At 42.5% G+C, this 17,421-nt stretch overlaps 1 long non-coding RNA gene across 1 annotated transcript; it reads left to right on the top strand.

The window, feature by feature from the left end:
• Positions 1–4,860: 4,860 nt before the first annotated feature.
• LOC112943682 lies at positions 4,861–12,109 on the top strand. Its single transcript, XR_003248642.1, has 3 exons — positions 4,861–4,911; positions 5,027–5,060; positions 12,055–12,109. It is a non-coding gene; the product is annotated as an uncharacterized LOC112943682 (long non-coding RNA).
• Positions 12,110–17,421: the final 5,312 nt, after the last annotated feature.

Raw genomic sequence — 17,421 nt, 5'->3', positions numbered from 1 at the left:
AAATTTCTGTCATTTCAAGCAAACACTGAAGCAACAAGCATGAGATGGGGGCATGACTGCAACCAGCAAGGCAAGAGGCACCTTCTCAACACAGGGCCGTGAGGTCTGTTGGTAAAACAGGCAGGCAGCATCACACGGTTAAAAGACTGCAAAGTGCATGATGGCCATATAGTTTTCCCTTACAGTTATTTATGGCCACATTTGTTTTAGGTGGAATTGTGTCCATTTAAATGAGTTTAAGGTGATTTTACTTTTGATTTTGAGAACTCCGTGAAACTGATCCTGCAGATGGTAATATGATTCAGGGAATGTGATCTGATGGAGTGCTCTCAAAGGTAATTGCTAATGACTGCTTTCTGCCTACTGCAGATGCCTCCCCAGGCTGTATTTTATAAGGGCTAAACTAAAGTAAAAAGGTTTCCTGCGGTAGCTATAGCACCGGCCCTCCTGGTGGACACGCAGCTTGGAACATCTTCAACAAAATCATTATTGTGTCAGCATAAGGCAACTCGCTATTAGGTCTTTACCAAAAATGTAAAAAGCCATTTAAAAAAATCGTGGAGTTGACTGACACTGCTGGAAAAGGTTTCTAGCCTTGACCTGGCCTGGGGGAAGATGCAGGCTTCATTGCTGGCCGTGGCTAAATTGCAGCGGAAGCAGAAAATCCTCTTTTTTATTTCTCAAAGAACCTGGGCACAGTATCTTTGATGATGCTGAGGAAGAATGGAATTTGACCCTGCTCCTTAATACTCTCCTTATCAGCATTTCCCTCCTCATTGGCCACTGTTAATTTCTTCACTTCTTTGTCATGCCCGCCCTATCAAATCTCGACTGAGAGCCTGAAATGTTTCCATTTCTATTTTCCCAGCTTCCTCGCTAAGCTTTAGGTCAGCTGCAGTTAGGTTTTTAGGTAATTTAGAGCTCTGCCCTCATTCGAGTCTCTGTTCTGCTGCAAGCTCCATAATCATGGGCAAAACCCTTGGATACTCTGAGCCATTTCTTATCTCGGAGGGGTACAGATGTATTAAAGGTGCTCTGAGACTGCAGCCTGGCCAAAGTATAAGGTGCAACAAAGATATGAGGTCCAAGGTGTATTACAGAAAAGCAAATTATCAGAGCTTTGCAATGCAGTCAGCAAGGAGCAGTGCATACAATTCCTGAATCCTAACACGATGAACTTTAAACTTTTGTCTTTGGACAACAACATGTCCAGCTTTTTCCTCCCTCCCTACCACTTTAACTCAGCGATACAGCCCGGGTGAAAATCAAGAAACTGCAGAATTTATGAGGAAAAATAAACAATGCTTGGTAATTACTTGGATTAATTTTTCTCTTACAGGCATGACTTCTCTTGTGTACAGAATTTTTAAAAAAGCAAAAGTCACAACATGTACTGATCATCCATGCAATTAAAGAGTATTCTACACCATGAGATAGACTTTTCTTTGTGATATTTTTATATAGCTGAAGTTAATGCTGAATATAATCTACATCCAATCAATGGTATTGTGCATCATCAGATGAAAAACATATTCAACATAACTGCTGTTAGTTCCTGTTTAAAGCCCTAATCAGAGTCTATGCCAACATGTAATCACATTGCAGAATAAATTGTTATAATATAAAGTATGTGGAATAGATACTAAGACATGCTAAAAGACTGCTTTCCTTCTCCGGAAATAATTGCTGAGAGGTTTCCTTGGAAATGCCTCAAACCACATGGCCAAGCAACTATGAGAGATATTAAAGAGAGCAGGGTAAGAATCTGTCCAGCGTCAGAGACTGTAAATACAGGGAGGGAGAAGGTGACCAGGGGTCAGGATCATGTAATTCCCCTCTGTGCATAGGCCACAGTAAGACCCTGATATCCCTATAAATTTAACAAAGACTAAATGATACAGAGATTTTCAGCTGGGGTCTCTATGCATAGAGAAAAGGCGCCATTGTTAGAGGATTTTCAGTGATGCTGAGGGTTGTTTGTGCTTTTAAGCACATCCTTGAGCAGGAAGGGTCTGTTCCAGCTCTGGACCTTTCTGGTCAGAGCTCGCTCTCTGGTGCACATCCCTCTCCTTGCTTCCCCCCTGTTTTGCAGACACTTTCGGGCGATGTCGCTGCCCTTCTCAGCTCGGCACCGCGCTCCAAGTCTCTTCCCTCTCCTCCGTAGGCCCTTTGGCAGCAGTTTGCTCCTCCTATGCTTGCTTGCCAGGTCCTGGAGAGCCCAGGCAGGCGCATAAGAAACTTGTCTGAATTCCCATGCATTCTTCTGGTTGAGCTATGCCCTTCTGAAAAGTTTCCTCTTGCCGTACAGCCTAGTTCGGCTTACACGGTCAAGCATGTGTCTTTGGGTGGAAACAGTGCTGAGGGCAACCAAGCTGGCAGCCTAGAGAAGGCAGCAGTGCCTGGCAGGGGTCGGTGTGGGGGGCCTGCAAGCCTGTTAGCAGCAGTGTACAAAAGGGCTGAATTGTTTTTATGTGTTCCTCGGGTGTTCCCTTTCTCTCGTGCCTCTCCTAAATCTCCGTGGCTCCAAAAGCTCATTGCAGCCGGACCTTTGTAAAAGCCCAGAAGACTTTTAAGTGAAGCCTGTTCCATAGTGTTTCTTAAGACCTGACAGTTCATAGGCGCAAACAGCTGCGCCCAGCATTTGAAGTGCCTGTGAATGATATGGCTAAGCACAACTATTGACACGGCAGTTCCTTGGTGGTTTTCCTTGTAGGCTGCTGGCACGTAATTGCCAGGGCCTCATATGTGGCAGGGCACCTAATTACCCACGGTGGGTCTCTGCTGGGGCTCCCTGCGTCACACGTGTCCCTGCTCTGCTCGGAGCCTGCTGACAGCTCATGATTCCTCTCCAAATACCCAGAGCCTTAAGACCAGCACCAACGGCGTTCGGGTGATGCACAGCATGTATAGGGCAGTTATCACCCACCGCACAGAGGATCTTTTACTCTCCTGCTCCTAGTCCTTTCCTGGTTGGCTCAGCAATCCAAAACTGGAGATGTGTGGATCTGCCTTGCTGTTCCCAGCGCTACTTTAGCGAGAGCTCTCAAGCATGGCCAAGGACTGTCACTCTCCCTCATCTGCTGGTGCCTCTGGACCCATCTAATTAAGATGCTGTGCTTTGCTCTTGGCGTGTGTGCAGAGGCACAGAGGATTCAACACAAAAATATCTGTCTCCTCTTCACTGCTTCTCTCCTGTTTGGACAAAACAGAAATGAAATGCTGCAGTATAAACATGAGGGCTGGAAAAGTGTTTCCAGTTGCTTTGACTGTTGTTACTATGGAATATATAGGTCACTAGCAGAATTGTGATTTAAGCGTTCTCCCCACCATGAATCTGCTGTTGCACAATTTTTAATAAAATAATTTGCAGCCGCTCCCAATCAGTTGTGTCAGCAGATTTAGTTCATCTTTGAGGCCCAGCAGGGATGACAGTCTATTTGTTATTAGAGTAATAAATAAACAAGGAACTTGTCAGAGGCAAAACTGGTATGTGTGCCTTTGTAAGATAAATGCTGCCTTTGAATAGACAAATATTTACGGTTGTACAGACCCAAATTGTCATCCTAGCTAAAGGCCTTGTATTGTTAAAATTAAAGAAAAACCCTGAGATTTTTGGATCTTCCTAGGAAAGGCAAAGATAGCACTACCTACTGAAAATGTATCAACAGATTTCATGATAACAAAGAGACCATTTTAGAAAAGCTATAGCCCTATATCATTCTCCAGAGAAATTTATGCTGAGCCTTAATGCCAGCATGTTGTTGGTATAGCAATTATTAAAAAAATTTAACACCGCCTCCGGTTCTGTGTCCTTAAGGCTGCACTACATATGGTCTCTGAAGCTTGTGGCAGGGTTCTTTTTTTGAAATACTTTAGAGGAATTAGGAGAAAGGATTTACTGAAAAATCAATGTGATTCCTGATTCTAATCCTGGAGAGTCTCTGAAAATCTGCAGAGGAGAATGCAGGTGGTTGGCTTGTTTGTTCCAGTTTTACATTTTGGGAACAGCTGTGTTCCATATAGAACTGGAAAGTAAAGCTAAGTTTTGAAAGTGTTTCTTATGTGGCAGCTATTCTGTTGCAGTTAGCCAGCCCCTACATCAACAAAGAAGTATAGAATTGAGGGGACAAAAAATGGACAAGAGGCTTAAGAGCAGAAAGATGCTAAAGTGTGGAGGCAAAAGGATGTTGGCTTTAATTAACTTTGAGGAGTTCTTGCACTACATTTTAAAAAACAGGGTGAAAAAAGAATATTAATCAAAGTAAAATTAAAATTCTCCTGTCCCTGAAATGATTCCCAGAAATTCTCAACGTCACAAGCAGAATTAACACTCTCAGCTCAGTATTGTTCTGTTTATTAGGAGCAGAATGCTCCGTATGTTGTTGACCTACCAAATGTGTTTATTTGCTTGAGTAAATGCAAAAACTACAGGCAAATGATGCTGCAGAAGTGCATACAGTGCTGATCCAAGTGCATCAACAGCTTCCATTGGTACAAAAAGTGGATTTAGTTTAATGGAGCCTTATGGTAAGCAGGAGTTAAAGGATAAATGGCATCGCAGGTCATGAAGGGTGTGACTTTCTGGCACAAGGTGCTTCAGACTGAGGGATGAAGGGAGCTTCTCTCTCTTCATAAAGTGCTCTGGAGAAGCTATAACTCTAGATAGCAAGTGTCTTTAGAAAATTCTAGTATGATTCTCATAACTTAGGCCATATTAGCCTAACACTATAATTATATATTTAAAAAAATGTTCAGAGGAAGCTCACAGCTGGGGTTGACTTTAAGGTTCTTTGCAGCTGAATCCAATCTCGTTTAGCAGCAGCTAAGACTTCCTGGGGACTCTCTCAGTTTCTTTTCAGGCAAAGCCTTGCTTTGTGTCCTGTGTTGTGATGGTGCACCAGCAGCAGCCGTGTAAGTCTAGTTCTGATCTCGCTTGCCTGAGTTTATCAGTGTTCTGTGACTATTGAATTTACTTTGTTCATACCTGCCTAAGTGAAATGAGAATCATTCCTTTTTTGTTTCACAGGAAACAGAATGCAGAACTTACTACTGTTACCTCGGTTAGTATTTTTATAAGCTGAATCTGTCTTTTGGTGCTGTTGTTATAACAGTTTATTATGATCTGGAAGCTAAATAGTCTAAGCAGCAATAAGAAGCAAATTAAAAACCCCAGAGCAGTATGATTTCGTTCTTCTTCACTGTGGTCTAACTGTAATGTAAATCCTGCTTTAATTTTTTTTTTTTTCCAAAAGGAAATAAAATTTGCTCTTCTGCCACCTCATTGCTCTTTTAAGAGACAACCTTGTTGCCCAATTCACCAAACATAATTTCCTAAGCCCATTCCCCATGCTGTATCCTGATGTACACACAATTTGCTGAGATCATTTTTTCTGACTATCATCCAGCAAACCACACTACAACTGTGCTTGTGCCCCACATGGGACACAGAGAAGCAAGATTAACCACCATCTAATTTCTACTTTTGTCATAAATGTTGCCCATAACACATGGCAGACAAAGTGTGCTCTCTGAGGAGCTTGACACAGCCACTGTCTGGCAGTCTGGGTGGTAGGGAATATATTATTTATCATACTCAATGGGATGAGGCGGGCACTGAAGCTACTTATTGGAGCAGCTGTGAACCCCCAATCTCCTTAATTTTCAAAACAGGTAATTAACTGGAAAGTCATTTATAATAACCAGTGACATCTCCAGGAATCACAGAACGGGCTGTTAACTTTGCAGCTTTATTTTACTAATATTTTTGTTGACAGTTCAGGATGGAAATCTGTCAGGAAATCTTATATTCTTTGTATTGAACAAGAAATATATTTTAACATTTCTGACATGTCAATATTAGCTTGGGACAACAAACAATGCTAAGAAGGTAGGAGACAGGGACAACAGAGAACTAGGCCTTTATCGATTTGTATTTAGTTTTAGCCATTGTATCTAAAGAAGTAATTCAGAATCTGAAGAGTTTGGCCGCTTACAGTATTTGGATGCTGACTTGGGTCTTAAAGTGCCAACATTCATCTACTTAAGGGTTGACACATTGGGGATGGCAGTGGATTGAAGCCTTTGTGGGCATGAGACTTGCAAACAAAAATCCACTCTGTTTTCACCCTTAGGTTAAGAGAAGGAGCAAGATTCAGGTAACTACGAAGGATGGGTTAGTTCTAAGAGGGTTGTCATCCCAGATAAGCAGTCGTATTTAAAGTGCTAATGTGCAGAATCGTATTATGAGTCCATGTATCAAAACTGACTAGTAAATGGAGTCACTTCTGGCATCTAGGTGCAGTGAGAAGAGTCTGGCAAATGCATTAGACAGATGAGATGCATCGGATCAGCATCCTTACTTTGTACTTTATTTGCCTACTATAAACCTTTCCATCCTCAGATGACTATGAGGAAGTCGGAGGCTGAATTTTCTGTTCCTTCCAAGAAGGTTGCTGAGGGTGAAAGACAGCTGATTTAAGCAAATGTTTCTGTAGAACATTTCTGACGTGTGGTATCTTTATTATACACGCTGATCCTTGTGAACAGAAAGCTGGAACCAATTTGTCAGAAACTTGTTCTTTGCTACTTGAATGTCATCTGTGAGGATATGCTTGATACTAATAAATGAACCTCGGAATATTTGGTAATAAGCAGCATCACAGACTATATATCAGGAGATGTTTTTCTTTAGTATGTGGCAGTATTATAGTGGAGTCTGGATTTACCTTAGAAAATTACTGTCTGTATTTCTTGGACAATGTCTGAATTTCTTTGCAGACTTGCAAACCACAGACCTCTGGCCTTGTTGTAAGAGCAGTCTGTTGGCAAGAGAGGCACCAGAAAGCACGGGGCAGGATTTCCAAAACCATCCAGCAATCACTAATTCTGCAGCCACTGAAGGCAGAACCCGTTAACTTAATGGGAAGGGAGTTAGGCAAGGGAGGAATGCTTTGAAAATCCAGCCCATTGCATAAGGCATGCATGTAAGACATGCACAATGAGACATTGCCTTTTGAGCAGTATTCTCCAAAGGCTCATTTTTGTCTTAATTTAAAAAAATTTCACGGTTGAAAAAGAAAGGAAGAACTAGTGAGTTGAGGAGAAGGAACTATATATGTTGTATGAGAAGTCTATCTGAAAACTTGAATCTTTGAAACTGGTTCTCCTCTTGACTGCCCCTGTTCTTCATACCCGTTGAATATAGTTCCCCAGAATCTCATGCTCATTTTGTGAGGGTATGAATACAGAATGGACAGCAGAATTCAGCTCCGATGTTTTATTTACTAAATTAAATTTTGTTTCAGTGTTTTTACATTTGCCTGATTTAATTGGATTTTGTCTGTTGTAGTGGGAAGCACATCTTCCTTCTTTGCTGAACATAAAATTAGCTTTCATTGGTGATTTGGGTTTGTTTGGATCTATATAAGCTCTTCCTCTAAATGAGTTTGTTCTTTCTAAAGCAAATATCGCTCTCATATTTTGGAGGTGCAGAAAATTTGTAATCTTGTTTCTTCGTTTTCCTTATTATGTTGTGTTAATTTATGTATACATTAACATGTATTTGCATGATTTATTCATTTAAAGCTGTACATGTTTATTTGAAAAGAAGCTCAAAGAACTTTATCCCCCAAAATGCTAAATTCCACACCATTGACAGAGAGTGCGTTTTTGGACCTTAGCCACAATAATGAAAAATAGGTGTATAGTTTCATTATTTGATTTTCAAAATACTTTCTGGGGAAAGTACTTCTGTTAGTAATGGAAGATGAAATTCTGCAAGCAATATGGGGATTATGGAATATGTGGATAGTCTTTAGTTCAAAGCCTCTGCTGCGTAAGATGTTGTCTGGAGTATTCTGGAGTGTACAATTTTTATCTGGATTTGATTTCTGTCCTTCCTTGGCTTTTAGCAGGTTACAACAGACTTGGGCCAGAGCAAGGCATTTGACTTGAGAGGCAATTGCCTCAATCCCTCACTGCACATTGGAACTTTGACCATGAGCCAACCAAGTAGTCTTCCAGGCCTAGTATTTACTACCATCAGGAGAGGAAGTAGTGTTGAGGGGTCGCAAATTTGCCACCTTGTCACAGATAGGGAGCAATGTAAGAGACTTCTACTTTGTGGCATAGAAAAGGCTTATGTGCACTTCAGTATAATACAGCATTATCTTGGATTGTCTCTTAAGAGTATTGACCTTCCTTAACTTGAAATCAAAGCTAGCAGGACAATGATGCAGCTTTCTTGGTCATGTAGTTCCTGTTGCTGTGATAGTTGGATATTTTACTGTTTTTTTTTTTTTGACAAAAATGAGAAATTTACTGCCAAAGCCTCATGGTTTAAATTGTTCCAAACAATGAAATTAAGCTAAAAAATAAAAATTATGTAGAGAAACTGAGTGGAAAATTGAAAAATTTGTAGCAGTGCGTGGTACTGTGTAAAATAATTGGCATTAATTGCTGTTTGGAGCAGGAAATAAGTGATTTTCAGTTGATGTTAAATAGAAAATCACTTAATGACAATTGCTATTAAAAGGGTACAATGGTACAAAAGTAGTTAATGAGAAGTATGGGGCATGGAAAATTTTCCTATTAAGGGAAATTTTTCATTAAACGCCTTGGTATTCAGCAGTATGAACCATTTAGCCACAGTCACCTCCCAGTTTCTGATAGGTCTTCTCAGCCTTGTTGAGGAGCACTGGTAGGAAACCCTGGACTTTGGAATGCACTAACATGTCTTTACCTTGGAAGGGTCCCTGAAGCTATGAGCTGATGAGGGCTCCTCTTGCCTGGTGGGCTTCCCAAGCTGTGCTTGACCTGCAAGTGGAGATAGAGCCCAATGTGGCTCGTCAGGACTGAAACCAAATGCCCAGGTTTCTATTTGGAGAATCTTTCCTGTAACTGTATTCTGAGATACCATGTTTGTCGTTCACAGGGTAATATAGCCCTTTCCTGGGAAGAAAGAACATTTAAAATCTTTATAGCTTTCATTTCCAAGCCACAGTGGTTCACTGACCACCCATTATTCCAGGAAGCTTTCGATGAGAGGCTTTTAAATCCCAGGGCTTGCGGAAGCCAGCAGGACCACAGTGGATCAGCAGCGTGGGGCTGTCTGCTTTGGAGACGTTTCCCTGATGGATACTCACAATGTTTCCTGCCAAGCTGTGTTCCAGAACAGTCCTCACCACATCCACGGAGATAGAGCATGGGAAAGAAATGCAGTAACCAGGCTGATGATGGATAATGCAGGTCCGGTGGACATCGCAGCAGCAATGGGGCTGCAGCACAGAAGGATGTTTCTAGTGCCCTTTAGCTGAAGATCCCACTCCTCTTCAAATCCAGTTTTCTCAGCTTTACCTTGAGGTCAGCATTCAGTCCTGCACAGTTTCAAACAGGAAAGAGTGGGGTTTTTTTTTTTTTTTCTTCTCTCAAGCAATCCAATTTTAAGCTGCTCAGTCTGCAGTTCTTTTCACACATACCCACTCTTCACATGCTCTTGATGATCTGCAAATAAACAAACAAAAAAATCAACAGCCACCAGTTGTGAGTTGGCCGGCCCACTCTGTTGGATTGCACTGGAATCGTGTAGGCACAGGAATATTAAAAGAACTGTGTAGAAAAGGTTTTGCCTATAAGGCTGAACCTAGTACAGAAAACGTATGTGATTGTTATTGCGCAGAACTGGATTACACAATTAGCTTAGACAGGAATAACAGAGCCATTTAAAAAATCACTTTACTCTCATTTACTTTATTGTATGAATTGGAGAGATTTGGGGCCAAATAATCCAAGTGGGAAGGAAATACCCTGGGCCCGTGTTGCCCAACGAACAGGCAGGATTCTTGTCCTCATGCAGACTACCTTAAACCTCTGGATTATAGGTGTATATTTTGTCTACGAGCCTTTAAAGTATGAGGCACTAATTATAGGACAGATCTCTATTCCTCTAGGTATTTTCAGTTCTATATACCTTGCATTTGGAAATGTCTATCTACAGTGTTATAGCATCAGGCTTCAGTAAGAGTTCCAGAAGAGATGTTGGTGCACTGAGGTGAATTCAGATTATATTTGGACTAGGATCAGAATTCAGACTTCTTGAAGCTAAGGTATTGAGTGATCTATAATATTGATTTTTACTCTTGTTTATTCATGAAGCTAATATTGTTGAAATGGGGCTTTTCTGCATAAATATCCAAATCTATGTGTAAACACCAATGACGTAAAAAACATGAAAGGTAGGTTTTTCTTCTTAAAGTATTTTAAGATCGGTGTGAAAGGTATTGATATGTAAAATATATAAAATATACAAATTTAAAAGCCTGGCCCTGCATAACTTTTATGTGCAAGGTTCACCATTCTGCCCTAGGAATAAATTGTAAATCAGATGGTTTTGAAAACCCAACGTGTGGGCTTGAGACGTGCATCTGCACGGCCTCGGCAGCATCACCTGAGCATGAGACAGTAGAGGGCAAACTGAGAAGAGCTCAGGCTGGTACCTGGTCTGTCCCACCTGGGTCATCCATCGGCTTAGGATCCCAGCTACAATCTGGATGGTGGGCAGTGCGTGTGCGTAACTCTTTGGGAATGTGATGAGATTAAGCCCTCGACAGGGTGTCACCCAGGAGGGCTGGTGCTCCTTGTGTTTGAGCGAGGCTGAGAAATAAGAGATAGAAGCCGAGAAATAAGAGACAAAAGTCTTGTGATATTTCTGTTTTCCAGCTGCCCCTTTCATGTGTATGATAGAAGGCCAAGCGGATTCACATTTTATTGGAGGCCGTTCCCTCATCCCTCCGAGTTGCTGCCTATTAACTTGAATGTAGTTCAGATAACTAGCTGACTGAAAGCTGTGTTTTCCTTTCTATTTAATTTTCTCTGCATTTTCCTGTGGTGCAGTATCGCTGTAATTCACATATGAACGTTGGTTTGAATGGTGTTATTGTTGCAAAAAAGTTTAATAGGAGCCTGAGGGTGTGTAATATTATTGAAATGAAAGTTTTTTTTGAAACTCGTATTTCAGAGCCCATTAACTCACACAGTTCTGTGGGGGGTAAGGATCTGTAAATGAACAGCAATTATCTATAATCTGCTGTATATGCGTCTGGGTCTTCCTTAGCCTCATATCTAGGTCTTTGTCTAAGTAGATGCCCGTATATATTTATGCATATGATGCAGACAGGGAATTTATCTTTTGAAACCTATGGCTTAACACCGTACAAAAATACAAGGTCAAAAGATCTCTGAACGTGTGAGCTGTGAACTCAGAGTCAAGTCAGGAGGATTCTCAGTCTCCAAGAGCTGGGCTACTTGGGATAGTCCATGTTATAGCTCTCGCTCTTCCAAACGAGGTGGCTGCCCCCAAAGCTGCTCATTTCAGCCAGGAGTTGCTCTCGACCTCTGAGAACGTCCTGCAGCGGCGGCGCAGACCGCAGCGGCGCTCACGAAACCTGTCCAAGGAGTTGGGCAGCTTGTCAGGCCTGTGCTGCGCCATGTGTTGCTGAGGTTTCACTGTCAGCAATATTCATGTCAACTAATTTAGAGCTATTTCGGGACTGTGACATATGCCACTCTTTGGCTGCCTTCCTGAGTTAACCAGCTGTGGTAAAAGGGATTCTGCCTTAGCAGCTAGTTTTAAAGGTTTACTGCATAGTCAGAGAGAATGTGCTTTGTATAGGTTTGTAAATTTAGAATATAGGCTTATAATTTGGTGAGATTTAAAAGCAGTCTTGGCACAAATACCTGAAGACACTTTTTCTTAGTAAAGCAAATTTTCAGTTCAGATTTCATCTTCCTTTGATGATCAGTTTATTTCCACATCTGTTTAAATATACTGAAAGGTCTCTTTGGTGTTTTTTTTCCTCCCTTCCATAAAGATACATATATACATTTAGGTCTGCTTTATTTTTTATTTATTTATTTTTGGAAGAACTTTAAATCTTTTTGTTGAAGCTTCTAAACATGGTGACCTTTAAGTAGAGACAAGCCTTTAGAAAATAGCAGTCCAGAAATGGGTGGAGGAGAACGGAGGGTGGATTAGGCAACTCTGCTGCTCTGATGCAGGAGTAGCTGCTGCGATGAGGAGGACAAGAACCTGATGAAGATGGCATAGAGGAGACTGCCCACATCACAGACGGTGGCTGTCAACCCCGAAAGTGTCCCTCAAGTAGTCAATGGTGGAGGGGCAGCTCTGAGATATGGTCAGGTCTGTCCTTAAGGATTTTTTTCCTGGTTGTAATCTTCATGTTATGACTTGACAGCTATAACCTTCCCTCGGATTCACTGCCTTTATATTCTCTCCTCTTAAGAAAGAGATTTCTAAGATTGCAAGAGAGATTTCAAAGATTGCAAGAGCAATCACACACTTGGCCCTATGGCTCTGCCACTCTGCGCTTTTCCTCTGCTGTGCCCTGCCTCTCTTGCTCTGCTCTTTTCCCATAAGGCTTCCCCTTCTGCAGCAGTTCTGCTTCTTTAAACCAGAATCTCTTCCTCTGATGTTTTGCTCTTCTTGCTCCCTTGGAATTCATCATCTTCTTGTCCTACAGGACCTCTGCTCCCGTTGTTTTACCCGAGAGGTTCCCAGCTCCTGGAAGGGTTAGGAAGCACTGTCTGCAAGAGTGCCTTCCATCTGCAACTTCTGGCAGTATATGCCAAAGGCAACTTGGAAGGGATTGTGTTTTATTTTAAAACACTATTTGGGAGTAATAAAAATTCCCGATTAAGTTTGTCAAATAAAAAATAAGAGTTGTTAAAGGGATAACCTTGGGGCTTCATTATTTCTCTCTCTCATTTTTCTTTTAAAATGTACAATACTTTCCAGCTGTTACCTGAACGCGTCGCCATTCCCAGAACAGGTAATTCCTCCCACTCCTGCAGGCACCAGCAGCCCAGATCGCCCCACGCGGCTCTGCTGCTTTGTAGGAGCCCTGTGAGGGATGGGAATGGACAGGAGATGCTGGTGTCAGGCTGCACTTGCTGCCTTCAGCTGCCATCCCTGGTAGTGCTGCTAGTGGGTATCTCTGTGACTTCCCTATGGAGTTGGGGTTGGGCCGGTTTGTTTATTGGAGGGTACAAGACCTGTGAGAATTTGAGTGATGATGATTTTGGTGATGTTGAAAGGATTACTGGATATATGTGTCCTTCAAAATGCTGGCAATTACTTATGTCTTAATACCAAACTAAAGCAATCCCTCTTCTTGACCTTTGTCCCATCCAGGTTTTCTGATTTTATTTTTTTTTTTAATTTATTTTTTAAACCTGTGTTTGTGTTTTTTTTTTTTTTTTCCTTCCCAGAACTGCCCGAAACCTAAAGAGAAAATTGCCTTTCTGCAGACTTGCAGCCAACTGTAGCTCTTCCAAATGCTTTTACTCAGGGCTATGACAGCTCTTCACTTAGAATTTTTATTAAAAAAAAAAAGGCAAAAAAATAACCTTAAAGCAGGACAGGGTGTTTATATTCCTGATGTTACTTTAAACAGAAGCGCTGTCGTTCAAAGCCAGGGCGGCTCGGGGTGAGGGCCGTGTGGGTGCTCGCTGTCAGTCTCGTTCCTACAACATTCCTCTTTCCCACCCACCGTAATAACTTCCACGTTCGGCACCGAGCCTCAAAGCTGTGATGTCACCCGGGGCTGTATGTTCAGCAGGTGCCGACTTCAACATTACGGGGCTTTTGAAAACCGGATAATTGGAAAATCAGTTCCTCCTTACTTTGCTGTCAGTAAGGCAGCAATCCCGGTGCTGAGAAAGACCTGCCTGGTGTCAGGTCGGTGCCAAGGATGTGAAATCAGGGCCTGCTGTTCCTTTCGCTATAGTTTTTGGACTGCTTAAAACAATGCAATAAATTCAGATCCAATCTGAGTCAAGTGTTAGAGCTGGTGCCAGCTCACCAACTGCTGCAGGAAGGACACCGAGCACTGGAGCCAGGCAAAAAAAAAAAAAAAAAAAAGCCTTTTTAGCCTTTGTGTGGGTATTTGCATACTTATACACAAATTGGTGTGGTGCTCAAAGCTGCCAAATGTTATAAATTCCAGGTTTTCTTTCTTACTAGTGTGCTTAGCTGTGTTTGTAGCAGTTTGAATAAACTGCTTTGTATATAGCTTATTCAATAGGTTTGGCCTGGAATAGCAGCCTCAGATCAAACGGGGACTTCCCTAGAGATGGAGACATAAGGGAGGCCATCATTAAAGATGATATGGGATCCTTGCTGTGAAATTTTGGTCTGCAGTAATTTATAGTACTTATGATCCTGGGGTGTGCAAGCCTAGACTGGATAAGGTATAATTCCTACAAACTTTCATTCTCCCTGGGTCAACTCCTGCCTGCAGGCAATTCTGTTTTTCTGTTTGTAGATGCAGGACTATGCAGACAAGGGCTGAGTATTATTTAACCAAATTTCTTAAAGGAAGAAAGGAATTTTCTTCCTCTGAGATAGTAAAGTGTTAATACTGTTTTGTGAGCTCCTGATGTATCTGCTGTAGCAATTATAAAACCAAGTAGTCTCCTTTTGGAGAACTATTAGCATTGGCAATGGCATCAAGTGCCAATTTATCATGAGCCCCAGTGTCAACTCGGGTTTGGGAGTGCAAAACAAGCAGAAGGCTGAGATGCTGTGCAGGGCGAGGAGAGAACCGCTCTGGGGAAGGCATCGCATTATGGGCACCTTTTTCTTTTAACAATAACATTTAATAGCCTTTTAAAGAGCATTTTCCCCATTCCCCCAAGTAATTTCTTGGCAGGCAGTTAAGAGAAAGGATTTTTTTAAAAAGAGCTTTTATATGATGCTCAATAAATCTAGCAGCTTTCTGAACAACAAACCCCACCCCTGCTCGTGCTGGTTGGGCTGCCCAGACAGTCTGATACTGGTGGCCCTGGAGAGGCCTGATGGTGTCTGGTGGGTCTATGTACCCGGTAGTGTTACTGGAGCAGCCGAGCGCTGCAGCGCCTGCCAGATGGAGCCGGCATCCAGTTATTATTATTATTTATTAATTAGACACCTGACTAATGTGCAGAGCAATTTACAGCTGCTAAAATGCACATTGCAAATGGAAAAGGGCACTGCAAATGGAAAATGAGAGGCCTGTCCTTCAGGAACGTATCTGTTCTTCAGAGGTGGACGCCTCCTAAGCAGAGCAGTTCTGCCCGCATGGAAGCAGAAGGGTTTGGGCTCGTGTCCTGCTCGTGCAGAACAACTGGTTTAGGTTGGTTCTTCTTTGTGGATTCCAGAAAGTGTTTGAGGGGATGGAATGTGCTGCAATGAACCTAGAGAAATGTCAACCTCTGGGAAACGTGGGTAGAAGGAAGGAGGTGAATCTTCTTGTTGCTGAATGGCAGTGTTGGTGGTGAGAATGATGTTGTGCTAGAGCCTGGATTGCTTGGCCCAGTCTGGGCTGACTCAGGTTTGGCTCCTCGCTGAAGTCTGTGGCCATTTCTCAGTCTTTTGACCTTGGCTGCTAATTCACCTAGGGGATGTTTATGCTATTGGGTGAAGAAGAATAAAGAACAGCACCTAGTGCTCTATCCAGCTCCATGAGCAGGGAGGAGAATTGTGCTGGTGATCCTGCTCCTGACATTTGCATGCTAAGGCACTATATGGTGCAGTGTGATGTACATTATTCATGCCTTCATGTGCCTCCGTGTGACAGGATCAAGGTTCAGCACACTTCCGTGGACCTGGCGGTTTTATGGCTCTGATGCCTAGAAGCAAGGCAGAAGAGAAGCAGGAGGGATGTGAGGGGTCTCTTGCCCACTGGATTTACTTTGGATCTTGCTGGTTAACCAGGTCGCTGGTCAGCACACAAATAGACAACATCCTCGGCTCAAGCATGCACATTAATTAGAGGGATTCAATTAATGCAGATTAATTTAACATTCAATTTAAGAACAGCTTAGTTAAAGCAATGTGGAGAGCTGTGTAGACACTTTGGTTGTTTCTAAACTGGACTTTTTAGCTGAGTTTAAGACATTTAGGCCAAACTGCAACAAGGTGCTATTCAATTAGTAACAGGGGCTTAGCTCAGTCTCGATAAACTGCTTTAAAGTAAATCAGGGAAAGCTTGTGGGCAGATAAGGACTAAATAGGTCAGAGACAACTGGTGTTGACTTAATAGATTTGCGTTTCCCTCCGAGTTAGTTTAGAGCCGATGCCCTCTCACTGTAGGGTGCATCTGCTGATAGTGCTGTTTTTCAGAGAAACTATAAAGCTGAGTTCCTGACCAACTATAAAATCCCACACGATACTCTTTCTTCTTTATGTCTATGTTTTGTCGTTCTGGCCTGTTTCCATCTTGAATAAAATTTGTGTTCCAGATCTCCATGTTTTAAATCAATAGGGTGAATCTGCTTTGGGCTTGCAGCCCGGCTCCCAGGTGGTTGGCGATCAACAAGTGCCCAGCACAAACAGAGAGGGAAATGGGGGAAGGATTTGTGGCTCCATGGAACCACTTTTGTGGTGCTGTGCCTCGGTGTGGGGATAGCCACGTGTTGTCTTCCCCATAACACGCACCCAACCCTCTGCAGCTGGGCACCATGAGCATCTTCCACTCGTGCTTTCCAGCAAGTGTTGGACAAAAAGAGAGCGTCCAACAGTGCTGCGCTCATGCCGTGCCCAGCCAGTCCTCCTGGAATACTCTGATGGGGTAAATCGGAAGCAAGCAACAGATAATCATCCTCTACGTGATTTTCTTTCTCTTATCATTTTATCATTGCTTTTCTCTGCTAAGCAGACCCTGGGATGTCTGCATTTCAGTGATGGTAAATATGAGCCCAGCAGTTATTTAGTGCCTTGCTTTTTAAAAGTGTATGTCAAAGAAACCAAGCAGATGCAGCCTCCCCTTCTGTCTCCTGATAGACCATGGTGTCACACTGCTGCCTGGGTATCAACTCATCATTGATAAGGCTCCTGAGATGCTACTGTATATCATTATTCTCATTATATACATGAGAAAATTGAGACAGGGAGAAGCAAGGTCATTTGCCTGGCTCTGCACATTAAGCAGGTGTCAGACAGGGTGAGCTTGGAGCTGCTGGCAATAGGAACCCCTGACCCCTCTGTTAGACTGTTTTACCTCTGTTGAAAAGGTTTCACGAAGCCTGCATACACTTTGGTTCCTGGTGGATTAGAAGCAATATGTAAAAATAACAGGTTGGAATGTAAACAAGAGACATCAGCCCCTAAAGCTCAGGCCAGTGTGGTCCAATCTGGGTGGATAAAATCACACGCTGTAAGCGATGGCAACAAGCACTTGGTTTTTGGAGGCATTGGCTTTGGATGATGCTGGCAGTGCAAAGAGCACGAGACTTCTTGAATTTCTGTCTCTGGGAGCCAAGGACACTAGTGAGATTGGGGTTTATTCCTATCTCATTCTAATATCCCAGATAAGGACCTGACCATCCGGTATTTTTTTTTTTGTAGACTGCTCTAAAAATGGAAAG

The sequence above is a fragment of the Nothoprocta perdicaria genome, unplaced genomic scaffold, assembly GCF_003342845.1.
Source record: "Nothoprocta perdicaria isolate Ctin4 unplaced genomic scaffold, notPer1 scaffold_0, whole genome shotgun sequence".
NCBI classification, from domain to species: Eukaryota; Metazoa; Chordata; class Aves; order Tinamiformes; family Tinamidae; genus Nothoprocta; species Nothoprocta perdicaria.
Note: the sequence above shows the minus strand (reverse complement) of the source record. Positions and strands in the feature narration are given on the sequence as shown.